This window comes from Papaver somniferum, chromosome 2 (genome assembly GCF_003573695.1).
Source record: "Papaver somniferum cultivar HN1 chromosome 2, ASM357369v1, whole genome shotgun sequence".
Classification (NCBI taxonomy): Eukaryota; Viridiplantae; Streptophyta; class Magnoliopsida; order Ranunculales; family Papaveraceae; genus Papaver; species Papaver somniferum.
Window position 1 is genome coordinate 14,753,365 of NC_039359.1, and position 13,916 is coordinate 14,767,280.

Consider the following 13,916-nt stretch of genomic DNA (forward strand, 5'->3'; position numbering starts at 1 on the left):
TCAATCTGCGATGAACCATTCAACGAAAAGGTAATTTTTGTAGCGATGAAATCTCGTTGCTAGTTCAGCTGTGTGCAAATGTTAGGAGAGAGAACTAGTGTTAACAAATAGACAGCAATTTTTTTTTGAACTACCACACTTTTTGGCTAATCTAGCAGCTCAATCTAGCCCATAATACTTAGCCTAATAACGCGAATTAACATTAGTTAATCAGGAATAAAATAGCCATTAAGTAGAATATGTTAAATATTCTGATCAAATATTCAAAATATAGATTAAATACGTTCTCAGTAAATAGAGATGTACAAGAGATAAATACTAAAGTGGTTAGATAACTAATTTTGGTGAGTTACAAGTTGAAGCAACTAGACTGTTCAAGTTTGAAGATCTGTCTGTTCATAATAGACACAACAGTGTGTTGTATTCTCTTAATTTTTCTCTTGTTGTATTGTAGAACGAGTGGTAATACCAAGCAGAGTTTAAGGGTGATTTGCCGATATTGTTGATCGTCAATCACTCAAAGGCTTGTTGTATCTTAAAAACAATTTGCATTCGATCCCTTCAACAACTCTAATCGAGTGGGAGCAAATAACGCTTTAAAAACAACGTCTTCTCGCGCCTCAATCCTAATTGTTTCTATTGCATACCCTAGATTTCCAACAATTTTAAAGCGTTATTTGATCAATGGAATTTGAAACAATTCAAGGTTTTTTTCAAGTCCAGGCTTAAACACCAGTCAGTAAAGAAAGTCAACGAAGCAAAATCAAAGGCTGAGTGATGTTGTTTCCGAAACGAACCAGGATAGAAAATCCCAAATACTTGGCGTACGTGCTTAACACAAGAGGTTAGTATCACTTATTAATCTTTGATTATTACTATAGTGATCTTGCAAATACTTATGCAAAGATTTGTTTTAGAATTGGAAACTTTGTTTGAGTTTGTATTTGACGTAAAAGATTAAGATCACCAAGGAAAGAACAGTTTTTTAGACAGTGTCACCCAATGCCCAAATCATGTATGACAAAATCCTAGTCGAACTCACAGAATGGTGGAGTTAGTTACCTTGTTTGGATATTCTTTTACAAGAAGCCAATTTGGATTTTCATTTTAATCCGCTGATGAAAACTAGTGTTTTCTGATTAGTCAAGGTTATTTGAATTCAAATTTTGTGAGTCACCAAGAGACACAAATTATGTGTGTTAGTCTGGTTCTTGATTAGTGTTAGAATTTTTGTGTTTTGCGCAACAAATCCCATATGGTTAAAGTAATGCTTGTTTAGATTAATTTTTATCGGATTAGTCTTAATCCGCATTAAGGCATGTTTATGGTATTAATCATGTATTAAGACTAGCTTACGGTTAATGCGAGATAAGGTTAAAGCTTAGCATGACATGTAAACTAGCTTGACATGTCATATGAGGTGTCCAATGTAGCCATGAGGTGTCCTCCAACTCATGATGGAAAGGTTGTAGTGACATGTGGCAAGCATGACTAGGACTCTCTTATAGCCTCAGAAGTTTTCTTTAAAAGCAAATCTGTTTTCATCCATCATAGAGTAATGTGAGGAAATAGAAGTTGATAATAAGTCATGAAAGGTTTAGTGTCTTGTGTTTTCTATTTCCTTGTACTAAAATTTGTTTTAGTACAAACCATATGTAGTGTTCTTGCTGCATATGGTATTGTTTTGTGCGTTGTTGAGTATGCTAATACTAGTGTTACGTTCTAATTTCAGCATAAGGTTGTTTTCCACAATGTTTAGGTCTTAATTGTAGGGATAATGGAGCTGAAATTCCAATAATTAGAACCTAAGAGAATGGATGGAGGATAGTCATACAAAGTTTACTAGTTGGAAGAATTGTTGGTTAAGTATTATCAATAATTGTGGAGGTAATTATATGATATGGAGCATTTATAAGCATTCCATGGTGAAGACTGATGATAGTTAATCATCTGCCATCATTAATTAAGAATGATGATAAAAAGATAAACCTTAAAGTAAACTATTTATAATATCGGTTTAATGGAATGTCTTTTACATATAATAAAGTATGTGTGCTCGTTAAAGGAATCCACATTATGAATGTTTGGCAAATTGGTGATAACCTACTGTATGCTAAACTCCCCACTTAATGATTCAGAAAGAAGTATCCATTTCTGAAAATTGCGAGAATATGGATTAGTCTGTTTGTCTTTGTTGGTGTGAGGGTGTTAACCCATTATATTGATTCGGTTTATATGTTTTCACTATTGCATACATTTGTTTTAAGTACGATGCATGTTTAGTGTCAAATAAAAACAAAATCTGTTAATCTTTGGAGTAGTGAAATTGTGGGGGTAATAAAGTCTTATTACTAAGGTTTTTAGCCCGTATTTCCAAAAGATTGTGGATGATGGTTGCTTGTGGCAATGAGAAATCTGTAACTTTGCAGTAAAGTAGTGATTTTACACTAGACCAATGCAGATATCACTCTGTAAGGAGGTTGGCAATATATTAACAGGGGTTGAACTTGTCAAAGCATGTTGTCTTTAGTGGAAGAGATTACTTGAATCTAAAAATCTTAAGCCTGGAATTATTAGAACTATGAAAAATCATAGTACTGTGGTGTGTGGCTATCATTAGATTTTAAATCTAATAGATTAAGGCCAAAGCAGGTTAATCTGTCCCTTTAGTAAGGACTAAATTGTTGATGTGTTTTATAGCACAAACAACTGTACGTTAATGCTTATATATGGATAAGAAATCTGATCCTATACATATTGGTGTGGGAACTCTGAATGTAATTAGATGGCCATTTAAACTAGTTTGAGTCATACTGTTTATGATAATAAACACATTGACGAAAGAACTGGTAATATTTTAGTTAATATGATTAAAATGCCATTCCGTATCCTTATGGAATCAAGTGTGGAACGTCTATCGAAAAATGGTTTGAGTAACAAGAAATTTATATCCTTGGGAAGTCTGGCACAGCTAAGATGTGAACTGCTTCCATTAAACCAGTAAGACAATGGTATGTCCAGTTTCGAGTTGGATCTACATTTTCCAGTATCTTTGCTGGAATTTATGTGGGATAACTGTTAATTTCTACAAGCATATTTCTCAAAGGTATGTGTATCAGGGAAACTCATCCTTTTTTAGTCTATTCAAATCAACTTCGACGTAACTTTGAAACATTTACACTAAGCAAAAGTTTAATCCTAGTAACACCTTTACTCATTTAAATTTTAACACATTAATATTTAATCTAGTGAGGGATTGTTGAATATTCTGATCAAATATTCAAAATATTGATTAAATATGTTCTCAGTAAATAGAGATGAACAAGAGACAAAAACTAAAGTGGTCACATAACTGATTTTGGTTAGTTACAAGTTGAAGCAACTTGATTGTTCAAGTTTGAAGGTGTGTCTATTCAAATAAACACAGGGATGTGTTTCTCATATGAGTTAGGAAGAGATAGGTCTCTTCAGAACCTATAAAAGAACTCATCATATCAGACATAATAGTTTGTTGTATTCTCATCTCTTTTCTCTTGTTGTGTTGTAGAATGAGTGGTAATACCAAGTAGAATTTAAGGGTGATTTGCTGATATTGTTGATCGTCAATCACACAAAGGCTTGTTATATCCTGGAAGCGATTTGCATTCGACCCCTTCAACAACTCTAATCGAATGAGAGAAAATAACGCTTTAAAGACAACGTCTTTTGGCTCCTCAAGCCTAATTGTTTCAATTCCATACCTTATATTTCTAACAGAATATTGGCTAAGGGGTTTTTTATTTTACTTTTTAATATTTTGTTTTATCACTTAGTGATAGGCCGAATAAAAAACCTGGGTAGGCCTGCAATAGCTAGGATATTTATATTTGAGAAGATCTTACTAAATATAACCAGAATTTTTACGGAGAAAAAGCCTACCGAACACAATAAATAAATTAGTTATTTTATATGTAGCTAGATTGGCGTAAGTTTAATTTGCTAGATTTTAAGAACATTCCTCTAAGACGACAAATCGGGCGATAAACGAGTTAACTCATTTAACTCCGATTCAATCGATAAATCTTCAAATTGATTCCTTATATGAAAGCTAGTGTTTAAATTTAGGTTTTCTAATGAATCTTTACATATTCAGATAAGTATTTACTCGTTTTTGTTATTGTATCGGGAATAAATTATTGATTTCTGTTGGTAAATTTAGGGTTTTTTCTTTTAAAAAATTTCTGATTTGATTCTTGATGAGTGCTAAAAAGTGCATATTTCTATATATTTTTCTTGGCATTTAACTCATCTTTTGTGCTCTAATTCTCCATTTTAACCCATATTCTGTATTTTCATTGTTTTGAAGAATAAATCTTTTTATTAATTAATTTTGCATTTTTAGGTAATAAATAAAGTTTGGATGAATAGCAGAGCGGAAAAGAGCAGAAAAGTAGTGAAAAGCCGGGAGGAATTACACAAGGAAGCCGCGAAGAATGTTGTGCACAAGACCAAAAGGCTAGAAGTGGGATTGAAGAAGAAGAATTGTCCTTAAAGAAGATATGGGCTTGGCATACCCAAGGACCAAAACCCTTACTCAAACACATTTCCACTATCCAAGCCCATCTCGGATTTCAGCCGTCAGATCGAAGCATTTCAGCATCCTACGGTCGCTCCATCATCGCACATCAAACTGCGAAGCCCCCGCTTTACATCGCAACGCCCATCTCCATCTTGGGTCGTCCGTTTTGCTACATCCCTTCATCCGACGGTCGCTCCACGCTTACCTCCGTATCGCCGTTGGATCCACCTACCATCTTCCCATCCATCGCTCCTTGTCGCAGATCATCAAAGTTCGCTACACCGCTCAACACCCTAGCATCCAAAACCATCGACTTCACCCAAACAAGTTCTTCTTCCCCAAATATTTTTTCCCAAAAATATTTCTTCTTCCCCCGACAGTTGCAGTCGAGCTCTGCTCCTGCCTCTCTTCCATGTCCACTGCCACCCTCTGCCTCACTACCATCTCCATACCCCGACACCACCTCAAACCCATCTCCCTAGCCTAGTTATTTTCCCCATCTCACAACCACTGAAACCCTAGGTTTTGGGGTGAGTAAAATAACTCGAAGTAGGGAACAATTAGAGCAGCAGAGGCGTCAATTGAAGCATGAGAGAGGAGCAGGAAGGTCAGAAGAAGCATGGGTCGAGTCTATTTGCATCAGAGGGTGAGTTAATTTTAGTTATTCTCGAAACCCGAATCCTGCTGATTTGGGGATTTTCAAATTAGGGTTTGTAGAAATTTAGGGTTTTGTAAAAGCTATAAAAGGGAAGTGATGTAGGATGTTAAAGGTTGTTCTTGGTTAGCCGAGATACCCCCTAATTAGGTTAATTTAATTCTCAATGTTAATTTAATTTCACTGTCAATTTTTAGGGTTCTTCATTTGCAATTTGCATTCACTATTTAGTAGTTTAAATGCTATGTTATTTCACATGATCATGTTTAGTTCCATTGTAGTGTTAATTATTTTCTGAGTTCACTGCTGAGGCTCAGATGAAGCTTTAGTGCACTGTCTGATAGTGGAATGCTAGGTTAGAGCCTTAGTGCAGTGTTTTGATTGAGCAATGGGAAGAGATTGATGCTCATAGTGCCTGTGATTGATTGTTCTGTCAAAAGACAGTCAATGCTAGGGGCAAACTAGTGAGCAAATTAGTTTTCCTCCCATTCTAGATGTATGCATAGGATTTTCAACTCAACCTAGGATCACATTGTCTGGATAGGTCACAAGGTGGATTCTAAGCCTTAGCTTAGCCACAGCTGCAAACTCCTCCCTGCCCTTGGCTAACAGCCTTGGTTTATTTGGCTTTGTTTCCTGTTAACTGCCACTGTTACCTTTGCTTCACTGTCACATTTACTTCACTTCCTTTGTGCCTCATTGCCACTGATTTTTGCTTCTTTCCCATGATCATTGTTAGTTTGTTTCACTGCCATTGTTAATCCCTCAGTTATTGTTCCCTATTCTTCCCTGTTCCTCATCTCTGTCTGTGTTCTCTTTTATTCTCTTTCTTTTGCTATCTTTTGCTCTTCTAGTTTCTCTGTTTTGCTCCCCATTAGTCCATTGAAGCTCACTGTGGCCTAAGTGCATTGATCATTAAGAGCCCAGTCCAGTTCACTGTGGACTCATTCAAAAACCAAACTGATAGCTCTATCAAGCCCAGCTCACAGTTCACTTTCCAAGCTAAGGCCTGTCACTGTCAAGCCCAGATCCTCATACAAGCCAACTGAGCCCAAAGCTCACTTCAACACTGAGCCCAAGTTCAGTTCATTGAAACCAAAGGCTAAAAGCCAGGTTCATAGCTAAAAAGCCTAGCTCCAGCTAAGGCCCAAATCATACCAAAAGCCCAGGTTTAATCCCAAGCTCAGTTCACTACACTGAGCCCAAGCCTAAGTTTAAGGCCAAAGCCTAGTTCACAGTTCATTCCAAAATCATTCAAAGGCCCAAGGCCTAAAGCACTTCATCATTACAACAAACCCATTAAGCCCAATTTATCCAAAGGGTATTCATAACCCATTGGTACCACAACCCTTTGATACCTAAAGCCCAATAGCAATTTAGAGCCCAAATAGCTAGAAACTCCAAACACTCCCAATCTCTGTGGATCGACCCGTACTTGCACGAGCTACAACTGACGACCGTGCACTTGCGGTATTACTGTAGGCCCGTTTCATTTCGCTTCAATTTTATACGCTTTCCCGGGCAAACCAAGTTTTTGGCGCCGTTGCCGGGGATTGGTGCTGTGTTTTTCTTGTAGTTTTATTAGCTATTTTTGCATTTCACTGCATAGCATTTGCATCTGCATCTGCTTCACTTCATTTGCTGTTGGACCTGCTGTTCTGAACCAGTTTTTCCTCTGCTGGGACGCCACCAAGGAAAAGAACCAAAGCCCAACTGGGTTTTTGCAACAATATCAGAGCAGCTGGGCTGTGCTTAAAAGGTAACCCATTTAAGAGAACCCGAATTGTGGGCTTCCAATTTTTAATTGTGGGCTTGTAATATTAACGCCAATTTTTGGGCTTTTTATTTTCTGTTGGGTTTGTAATTAATTTCTGTGGGCTTGTTTGTTTAATTTGTGGGCTTGTATTTAATTTTTGTGAGCGTGTTTAATTTGGACTGGTATTTTGTATTCTGGGTTTTTAAACCCAGCTGAGCTTGTAACCGATCACGCTAGGTTAACTCGTTAGTGGGCCGAGTACCCAAATTCTAGGCCGAGATTTTGGACTCAGTTTCACCAAACGTTTTCAAACCAGCTGAGCCAAAGCAAACACAAAACCAAACAGTGGGCTTGCTCCCATTCAAAAAACCAAATTTTATTTTCTTTAAAAAAAAAAAAAAAAAAACCAAAATTTTTACTTTTCTCCCATTCAAAAACCAAATTTTACTTGCTCCCATTTTAACAACCAAATTTTTTCTTCTTTATCCCATTAAAACCAAACTTGCTCCCAAATTTTAAAAAACCAAAAAAATGTCTCCCACCAAAACCAAATTTTTCCCAAAAATCCAAACCCTTTAAAAAACCAAATTTTGAGCTTTGTAAACTCTTTACTTAGCCTTTGAGCCCCATCATGAATAGATCTTTTTCTACAGTTGGGGAGTACAACAAATCCCTTAGAGAACTTGCATATGGACAAACTTCACGTTATGAACCTTCCACGGACCATGATGTCAATAGTCATAGGAATTATTATGGACATTTTCAAAGTCCCGAGCCGCAATACATGAACCCTAATGACTATTCATACATGCATCATTCATCACAACGTGAAAATGAACATTCTGCTAGAGCCTCACTCACACAATCATCACTTATGGATCAAATAGAAGCTCGAATCACAGCTTTAGAAATGCAATCACATGAGGAATCTGTCACATCTAATTTTCTTAGGCAACCTGAAATCTATGCATGTCCCGCATGTGGTAGTTTAGACCACCCTGTTGAGAATTGTCATATTTTGCATAATTTTAGGAAATCTAGAGAAAATCCAAGGTATGAAATGCCCATAAATTGTGAGAATGGTAGTCATTGGGACCATAATCAATCCTTTGAGGGTTGCGATCAATATTTTGTAAACCCTAATGACCATGCACACATGTACCATTCACCACAATTTGAACATGAAGAATTTGGTACTCCCATGAATTTAGACTCCACCACGGAAGCTTTAAGACTCAGTAAGCAAGACTTTGATAGATCTACATCACGAATTCATGCATATTTAGATCAGATTTTGCTTCACCTACAAAAGGAGGAAATTCATGAGGAAATGTATGTTGTCCCTAATGAAGTGTCTAGTCCCATTCATGTAAATAATGTTGAATATGAACCTAATTTAGAGGAACATGAATCGACTAATGACACCACCACTGTTAATGAGGACCAATATGCATGCTACCATGATGATGATTATGATGATATGTTAGAAGAACATGAAAATATTGTGGAACCTGTTGGTTCAAAAACATATGGCTTCTCGCCCTCGACCTTCATGCATGTTGTTCTTTCTAATACTCATTGTAATTCATATGATTTTGATATTGACATGGGATTCGTAATTATTCTGTGAAGATGAGCATGACATAGGAATAGTTGAATCTTCTGTAGACACTAATATGCATGAAAATATATTTGATGTGTCTGATTCTCTACCTAGGTCACATTGTGATATTTCTCCTGATTTGCCGATGCATGAGAATAAATTTGTTGATGATGTTGATGACTCTGATTGTGATCTTGCCAATTTGTTTGATGATTGTGAGCATGTTATGACACTTGTAGAAGACTTAGGAGATGTTGATGTGATTAGTAATGATGTGCCTATCGTCCTACATAAGTCACAATCTGATGGCCTTCCACCCAACCTAGATTTGGTTTGTACCCATATTGTCAAACCGACTTTTCTGAGAGTCCCTAATCTAGGTTTGGAACTGTGTGCTTCCCAAGTCCTCTTGGACTATTTTGCTTCTAAGTATAATACATTTGAGGAACCACAGTTGGAATTAGCATGTTTGCCCGTCCCTAGCACAGTTCTTTGAGTTAGACCTTGTGCATGATGAACCCCCGAAACTGCGCGATTTTGTTTTCAAAATTTATCTTCTGTAAAATCCAGGTTTGGGGGTAGCTCATTTTGTTTCACAGCTTCACTTGCATGCCTATCATTATTATTGTGTGAAGCTGTTGAAACCTCTACACTTTGTCTTTTGGGTTGATCCTCAACTCTTTAGATTGTTAGTGTATGGTGAATTTTTGTATATAATCCAGTAGATAAAATTTCTTAAAAACCTTTTTGTTCCTTTTGTATATATTTTGCTAATCCAATATGATCTCGGCTGACATATGTTGGATTCTTGCCTTGAATAACGGAGTTCTAATATTGCTTTCGCCGAAATCGGGTATTCTCTTTCCTTTTTCTCTACTCAACATGATCCTCTTCATATGTTGTATTATAATTTTGTTCATATTTTGAAACATTGAGGACAATGTTTAGTTTAGGTTTGGGGGGTGAAAAGTAGATACTTTGATAATATGCCATAATTGAAAACAAGAACTCCTTCTTTTTGAAAAAAATGAAAAATGAAAATAAAAAATAAAAATTGAAAAAAAAACATAAAAATGGAGCTCATTTACCTTGAAATGTTGACTCTTGTGCAAATATGTAATTATTAGGAGTCTTAGTCTAGATATTTAGGCACCCTGATTCTAGCACAATTCACATAGTGATAAGAAATTTGCACGCGCACGATCTACCAATACATGTAAGCCTCGATCTTCAAGGTGTTTGATAGGAAGTCACGATTGCCAATCACTTTAGAATACTGAACGAAACTTGACTAGCTTGTTCTTTGGTTGGTTGGGATAGAAGGTGGAGGTTACATTAAGAAAGACAACCATCGAATTTAACTGGGTGCATCAAAAAGGGCTACCTCTTGCAAAGTGTCATGTAATCTTTTGTTTTTTGTATATGTATCAAAAGTGTTTCTTTACAAAAAAAAAAAAAAAAAAAAAAAAAAAAAACGATGTATATATTCAGAAAAAATATCAGAAAAATACAAAAAAATCAAGTATTTATCAATTCCATCCTCTCTTGTTCCAAAAATAAAAGAGAGTAGTCAATGTAAATAAGAGTCATGTAAAGAGTCTTTTGTGTTTCATTGTAATAAGCAAGGAGGGTGTATGCCATTGATGTACAACGCGAGTAATTGTGAAATACCTCCAACTCATTCACAATTCTCGTAAAGTCCGGACAGCTAGCTAGATTTCGACCTTGGTTCTTAGCCTGAGAAACTATCTCTTGGTGATTAGTAGTCATAACATCCGATCTTTCTTTACACATGTGTAGATACACTTTACACTCTTATCACATGTCTTATTTGTTATCAGTGCTAGGATTGTGCCTTGATAGCTAGATTGACATCTCCATTTTGCTGTGAGCTTAACTGACTTGCACATGTCACATTTGATGGAATCTGAGCTTATATTTTGACCTAGAACTTTGTAGGTACGTTCTAAGCAAACCTTCACGAGACTTCAACTCGTCCACTAGGGACACTTAGTGGTTTAAAAGGCTTAGTGCATACGCTAAATGCATTCGAGAGACCAGCGACAGTGGTATAGGTAGGATTTCCTTAGTTTTGTTTTACTTGAGGACAAGTAAAATTCAGGTTTGGGGGTATTTGATGAGTGCTAAAAAGTGCATATTTCTATATATTTTTCTTGGCATTTAACTCATCTTTTGTGCATTAATTCTACATTTTATCCCATATTCTGTATTTTCATTGTTTTCAAGAATAAATATTTTTTTACTTAATTTTGCATTTTTAGGTAATAAATAAAGTTTGGATGAATAGCAGAGCGGAAAAGAGCAGAAATAGTGAAAAGCCGGGAGGAATTACACAAGGAAGCCGCGAAGAATGTTGTGCACAAGACCAAAAGGCTAGAAGTGGGCTTGAAGAAGAAGAATTGTCCTTAAAGAAGATATGGGCTTGGCATACCCAAGGCCCAAAACCCTTACTCAAACACATTTCCACTATCCAAGCCCGTCTCGGATTTCAGCCGTCAGATCGAAGCATTTCAGCATCCTACGGTCGCTCCATCATCGCACATCAAACTCCGAAGCCCCCGCTTTACATCGCAACGCCCATCTCCATCTTGGGTCGTCCGTTTTGCTACATCCCTTCATCCGACGGTCGCTCCACGCTTACCTCCGTATCGCCGTTGGATCCACCTACCATCTTCCCATCCATCGCTCCTTGTCGCAGATCATCAAAGTTCGCTACACCCGCTCAACACCCTAGCATCCAAAACCATCGACTTCACCCAAACAAGTTCTTCTTCCCCAAATCTTTTTTCCCCAAAATCTTTCTTCTTCCCCCGACAGTTGCAGTCGAGCTCTGCTCCTGCCTCTCTTCCATGTCCACTGCCACCCTCTGCCTCACTACCATCTCCATACCCCGACACCACCTCAAACCCATCTCCCTAGCCTAGTTATTTTCCCCATCTCACAACCACTGAAACCCTAGGTTTTGGGGTGAGTAAAATAACTCGAACTAGGGAACAATTAGAGCAGCAGAGGCGTCAATTGAAGCATGAGAGAGGAGCAGGAAGGTCAGAAGAAGCATGGGTCGAGTCTATTTGCATCAGAGGGTGAGTTAATTTTAGTTATTCTCGAAACCCTAATCCTGCTGATTTGGGGATTTTCAAATTAGGGTTTGTAGAAATTTAGGGTTTTGTAAAAGCTATAAAAGGGAAGTGATGTAGGATGTTAAAGGTTGTTCTTGGTTAGCCGAGATACCCCCTAATTGGGTTAATTTAATTCTCAATGTTAATTTAATTTCACTGTCAATTTTTAGGGTTCTTCATTTGCAATTTGCATTCACTGTTTAGTAGTTTAAATGCTATGTTATTTCACATGATCATGTTTAGTTCCATTGTAGTGTTAATTATGTTCTGAGTTCACTGCTGAGGCTTAGATGAAGCTTTAGTGCACTGTCTGATAGTGGAATGCTAGGTTAGAGCCTTAGTGCAGTGTTTTGATTGAGCAATGGGAAGAGATTGATGCTCATAGTGCCTGTGATTGATTGTTCTGTCAAAAGACAGTCAATGCTAGGGGCAAACTAGTGAGCAAATTAGTTTTCCTCCCATTCTAGATGTATGCATAGGATTTTCAACTCAACCTAGGATCACATTGTCTGGATAGGTCACAAGGTGGATTCTAAGCCTTAGCTTAGCCACAGCTGCAAACTCCTCCCTGCCCTTGGCTAACAGCCTTGGTTTATTTGGCTTTGTTTCCTGTTAACTGCCACTGTTACCTTTGCTTCACTGTCACATTTACTTCACTTCCTTTGTGCCTCATTGCCACTGATTTTTGCTTCTTTCCCATGATCATTGTTAGTTTGTTTCACTGCCATTGTTAATCCCTCAGTTATTGTTCCCTATTCTTCCATGTTCCTCATCTCTGTCTGTGTTCTCTTTTATTCTCTTTCTTTTGCTATCTTTTTCTCTTCTAGTTTCTCTGTTTTGCTCCCCATTAGTTCATTGAAGCTCACTGTGGCCTAAGTGCATTGATCATTAAGAGCCCAGTCCAGTTCACTGTGGACTCATTCAAAAACCAAACTGATAGCTCTATCAAGCCCAGCTCACAGTTCACTTTCCAAGCTAAGGCCTGTCACTGTCAAGCCCAGATCCTCATACAAGCCAACTGAGCCCAAAGCTCACTTCAACACTGAGCCCAAGTTCAGTTCATTGAAACCAAAGGCTAAAATCCAGGTTCATAGCTAAAAAGCCTAGCTCCAGCTAAGGCCCAAATCATACCAAAAGCCCAGGTTTAATCCCAAGCTCAGTTCACTACACTGAGCCCAAGCCTAAGTTTAAGGCCAAAGCCTAGTTCACAGTTCATTCCAAAATCATTCAAAGGCCCAAGGCCTAAAGCACTTCATCATTACAACAAACCCATTAAGCCCAATTTATCCAAAGGGTATTCATAACCCATTGGTACCACAACCCTTTGATACCTAAAGCCCAATAGCAATTTAGAGCCCAAATAGCTAGAAACTCCAAACACTCCCAATCTCTGTGGATCGACCCGTACTTGCACGAGTTACAACTGACAACCGTGCACTTGCGGTATTACTGTAGGCCCGTTTCATTTCGCTTCAATTTTATACGCTTTCCCGGGCCCACCAATTCTCAATATGGGTTTTATTTCAGCTTAATCGTAAAGAGATTTGGGAAAGAATTCCTACAATCTTTGGTATAACACTTACCGGATTCTATAGTGATTTCTGTTAAGTGTTGTTGGGTGGATCCCCTTCAAGGATTGGTCATGGGTTGGGCCTATTTGGTCTCTCTTATGATTACATCTGTTAGAAGCAGATTTGCACTGTCCTTGTTTTCAAACGGTGGAAACTTAGTCTTTCTCTGTTTTGTTGGCGGAAGCAGAGGAATTTAAGGTTAGTAATCATGAGTTCCTTTTGGAGTCAGAAATTTGTCGATTTAGAAAAAAAAATGGATTTGCTTATTGTAAGAAATATGGAGGTCTGCATGCGTTTTTTAGAAGAAAAATTCTTGCATGTGGCAAAGGATACTCAAAACAAAGATATCGTTGTTTATTTTTATACTGTGTTGAAAGAAGGTACAAAAGAGCAATTTTGTTTGATAACTGTTTCATCTCTGGTTTTTCTGTATATTTCTAGTATCATATACTTTTCTCTTCTAAGAAAAAAAATGGATAATCCAATTATTTCTGAAGGCTTGAGTACAGTTGCAAAACTCATGGAGCAACATGCAAATCTATTTGATGTGGGAAAAAGAAAGCTTTTAGATTTCCTCAAAAAAGCTTCTTCTTGTATAAGGAAGGATGAATCTTTGGAATTGGTGGATAGATT